Source organism: Littorina saxatilis, unplaced genomic scaffold (assembly GCF_037325665.1).
Source record: "Littorina saxatilis isolate snail1 unplaced genomic scaffold, US_GU_Lsax_2.0 scaffold_995, whole genome shotgun sequence".
Lineage (NCBI taxonomy): Eukaryota > Metazoa > Mollusca > Gastropoda > Littorinimorpha > Littorinidae > Littorina > Littorina saxatilis.
The window spans coordinates 1-5,000 of NW_027128269.1; the positions used below are offsets into that span (position 1 = coordinate 1).

The window sequence follows — 5,000 nt, forward strand, 5'->3', positions numbered from 1 at the left end:
ATTTGATATCTCTATAAACCCTGCTAATAACGCACCGAACGACACGACTGGTGCACATTTTCATGTCAAAGTATTGCACATATAACAAAATCTCACATCAAAAAGTCACACTAAAGCAAGCAGGAAGACAGTAGAATCAACACCCAATTTTGTTGTATCTTTCCGGAGAAACTGTTTTCACCCCTTTTGCGCATAATTCGAATTTTGTATTCAAAACTCTTGTTTCAGGCGCCCAGGTAGGACCTTATATTTAGGCTGTACCTATAGTGTACGCGGTACTATCGGAAAAATATTTATATACATATATTATTTTGCACAGTGTGTGAGTAGAATCCACAAATAAGTCTATGTGTGCTATGTTGTGTCAATGCGACCTTGTAATGTGTCAATGGAAATTTATCTCGGGCGAGATATGTTTCTGCGTTCTGTTTTGTTGTATGTGAAGAGACCCATAACGGTAGATTTTGTGTTTCCTACTCCTGTGAAATTACACTCACAGAAAGCTTTCACGAGCATTGCCTTTAAACATAGACCTACACCACTTTACAGAGCGTACACACATTCACACACACACACGCACACACACACACACACACACACACACACACACACACATTCACAGACACACGCACACACACACACACACACACACACACACATTCACACACACACACACATATACACACACACATTCACACACACACACAAACACACACACACACACACACACACACACACACACACATATGTTTCTCATTAAAGTCTAAGATTGAAAAAAGAAATGGCATTATTAACATTTTAAAGGCGAATATGAATCCTCCGTCTTTAAAATACCTGCGTGTTCACCATGAACCCTTGTTGTGCTTCACCTGTGTTAAAAATAAGACAAAAATAATGGTAGTCAAAGTTTTTTGCCAAGGTGGAACACGTCTCCGCAAAGCCAATAATCCTTGAGCTCCGGACTACCGACTGATGATTCATGAGGTTGATATATTTATATACCCAGCGCTTTATAAACCGTTACACGAGACGGTTGTGCATTCTATCACATGACACTATTGCAAATGTGACGAAATCCAGACAATTATATCCTAATTGAAGCAGTCCATTAGACAGAAGAGACATAACAAACTTTTGTCGTAGTTTTCAATAAGAAATATTGTCAATAATTGCAGTGTAAATTATCATTTGTGTACCTCAAACGCTTGTTTCAAGAGACCAAACTGCAGTCAGGATTTAGGCCAAATCTATATAATTATATTCCGCTGTATTCCCGATAGGGATATTTTTATCAGTCTATTCATTTCAACACTACTATTCAGCAAGCGTATGCATTGAATCCACCCAGAGGTCTTTGTGCTCAAGGCATGTCCTGTCAGCTAGGTTTCAAGTTGCGTGTTATGCAGCCGGTGATATTCATAATGGTTTCTATTTTTGTGACTGTTGGATGCGTGGTTGGCATGAATACTCTCTTGTTATAGACTATGAAAGGTACTCACACACAAAAGCAACGTCACCCAGACATAGACAAACACGGAGGCACGCAACTTTTCGCAAATACAGACACAGGCATGCAAACAGACTCTTACACCCGCGCATACGCACGCACGCATCCACACATGCTTTAGAAAAAAGGTTTTTTTCGTGTTTTTTTTTTTAAAGATGCAAGGCAGTGTAGTGCTTAAGGTACTGCGAGGGTGTAGGTACTATAGCCCTGCAAAAACCGTACATCACATACATCTTTCTGGCACACACTCTATTCTAAATTTTGTGAAAAGTTGGGTCTAAAATTGCCTAAGACGACACGTCTCCGTTGACCAATAAACCTTAGACTCCGGACCACTTGCTGAAACGAAAGGTTGATATCTTTATAAACCAGTTCATAATTTACCAAACGACACGACTGGTGCACATGTTCATGTCAAAGTATTGCACATTTGACAGAATCTAATCCGACAAATTGAGAATGAAGCAAGCAAGGACACACTAGACACACTAAATCATTTTGTTATATCTTTCCGGATAGACTGTTTTCACCCCTTTTGCACGTAATTCAAATGTTGTACTCAAAATTATTGTTTGAGGTGCCCGGCCAGGTAACACTGTATTTTTAGGCTATTTAAGTACGCTGTGGTATCTACACGAATATCTATATATATACAGACATTATTTTGCACAGTGTGTGAGTAGAATCCACAAATAAGTCTATGTGTGCTATGTTGTGTCAGTACGACCTTGTAATGTGTCAATGGAAACATATCTCGGGCAAGATATGTTTCTGCGTTCTGTTTTGTTGCATGTGAAGAGACCCAAGACGGTTGATTTTGTTTTGCCCACTTCTGTGAAACCACACAGAGAAAACTTTCACGAGCATTACTTTAAGCAAAGGCCTACACCACTTTACAGTGCGCGCACACGCACACACTGACACACACACTTCACACTCATACTTCACACACACACACACGTACACACACACGTACACTTCACACACACACTTCACACACATACACACACACACACATACACACGCACGCACGCATGCACACACTCACACACACACACTCACACTTCACACACACACACACACACACACACTTGTGCACGCTGTGTCCACGACACATATGCACTTAATCGTCATTCAATGGTGTTTTTATACGTACTTTATTACAAATCCACCCCACCGTCGCTTTAAAACTACAACACACATAACATCATAATGTTCTTTTCATGTACACTGCCTTAAAAACAATTTAAAAAAAAAAGAATAAAATGAAATTCTAACACCCGACCAACACTTTTTAAACGACAGTGTCTGAATATACGACAACACAAAACGTTTTTAGCAAACAATGCAAAACAAAACTCAAGAACACAAGAGCGTATTGAAGATGTATCCTGACCGATTGACATTATTCAAAAATAAGGATAAACAATTCAGTAGAGGCATATATAACAGCCCTGAAAGTCCAACAAATGGTGTACTCGCCTTTGGCTAGTGAGTCTAAAAAATTACTAGCCAGAGAGCAAACTTTTCTAGCCAAACCAACAATTTGTTTCAGCAATTTTACTAGCATTTGGTGAGTAGATGAACATTTTTACTCGCCAGTTGCATGTTTCTACTCGCCATGGCGAGTAAAATACTCGCCACTTTCAGGCATTTATAAGCGACATTTCGTTTTGTATTAAGATCTTTGTTCTTTCCAGGTTGAAGATATGTTGTTGATTCCCCGACAGTTTTTAATGTGAAGAGCATTACATGTAGTTTCAGTTTCAGTAAATGATGAGTGCGGTGCGCGCGCGCGCGCGCGCGTGTGTGTGTGTGTGTATGTGTGTGTGTGTGTGTGTGTGTGTGTGTGTGTGTGTGTGATACGCGTAAGCCAGCGTATTCATTTGAAAATTGGTATTTCTACCAGAAAAAATCTGACGGCCTTTTCAAACGAATGAAGACTTGAATATTAAGATATACAAGCAACGTTTTGAACACTGTAGGTTTTTGCCAAACGTATTTGTGTATTTCACTTTTTCCGTTTCATTTTTTTGAGAAAAAACAACAACAACCAACAACAACAACAACTCCAAACTATATACAATGATTCTCTGCCGCCCCCATAACCATAACAAAGAACATATGTTGATGTACATTATCACATTAAGCAACTTATTTATTTTATTTTTTACATATCACAAATTTCTTTTGCTCATCATCTATGCAAAGTATGAATAATAAATGCACAGTTCAACATATACACGAGTTCACGCAACTGCCATGTCTAGTAACATGAAGGTATGAACCGCACGATGTTTTGTCCAGTTAACTGAAGTAAGTTAGCGCGCGCGCGCGCGCGCGTGTGTGTGTGTGTGTGTGTGTGTGTGTGTGTGTGTGTATGTGTGTGTGTGATTTCGTGCAAGTGTGTGTGTGTGTGTGTGTGTGAGTGTGTTTGTATGTGTGCATGTGTGTGTTTGTGTGTGTGTGTGTGTGAGAGAGAGAGAGAGAGAGAGAGAGAGAGAGAGAGAGAGAGAGAGAGAGAGAGAGAGAGAGAGAGAGAGAGACTAAGATTTAGACTTAGACTTAGAACATTTTATTGACATAAAGGTAAACATTTTAAGCCAAGGGCCTAATCTTACAACGTGCCCTTTACATTCACACTAACACATCCGCACGCATATAACCAACATAATATAATGAATTCATATAGGCATAGCATGTAAATGTACAGTAAATAAGCATAAAGCACCATGGCCACACGAAACACAAAATCTAATATACGAAGTAAAACAATATGAATACTATATGCTATGAATATGTAATATGACGTGAATATAATTATATAGTAATATTAATATAGTATACATTAGACAGAACTGTAAGATTCACATGATTATGTCACCGCGGGTGTGTACTTACAGAGAACAGTTTAGATGTTTTTTTTAAAGAAGATTTAGACATATAAATAGATTTGCTAGTTTTAACATTCGAAGGAAGAGAGTTCCATCTTGACGGCCCAGCAAAGGCAAAACTAGTTTTATATAGATCTACACGGGTCCTTGGTAGTAGATATTTATCTGATCCGTATCTCTCAGGAGCCTCGGTTATGAATGCATTCAAGTATGGTGGTGCTAGCCCATGGAGTGCCTTGTACATTAACACTGCAATGTTATAGTCAAACTGCTCCTGCAGTGAAAGTAAGCTAGCAGCTTTAAGCTTTTCTGACGTTGACAGGTACGGGTTATTAACAATTAGCTTTGCCCCTCTTCTGTGCAGGGAATTTAATTTTTTAAGCAGATTTTCGCTCGCACCGCACCATACAGTAGAAGCATAATTGATAAAAGATTGGCAGTGTGCCACAAAAAACATTTTTAGACCTTCCGCTTCTACAAAGGGTTTTAATCTGGATAAAAGATACAGATTTTTGGAGAGCTTTTTGCAAATATTATTGATAACAAATTATGAGAGAGAGAGAGAGAGAGAGAGAGAGAGAGAGAGAGAGAGAGAGAGA

The 5,000-nt window shown here is 38.9% G+C and overlaps 1 long non-coding RNA gene across 1 annotated transcript in view; it reads right to left on the bottom strand.

The window, feature by feature from the left end:
- Window positions 1–2,647: 2,647 nt before the first annotated feature.
- LOC138956640 (uncharacterized) overlaps window positions 2,648–5,000 on the bottom strand; it is a 7,286-nt gene continuing 4,933 nt past the window's right edge. The window contains exon 3 of the long non-coding RNA XR_011452738.1: window positions 2,648–5,000. This exon is cut by the window's right edge and continues 446 nt beyond it. This is a non-coding gene — a long non-coding RNA (uncharacterized lncRNA).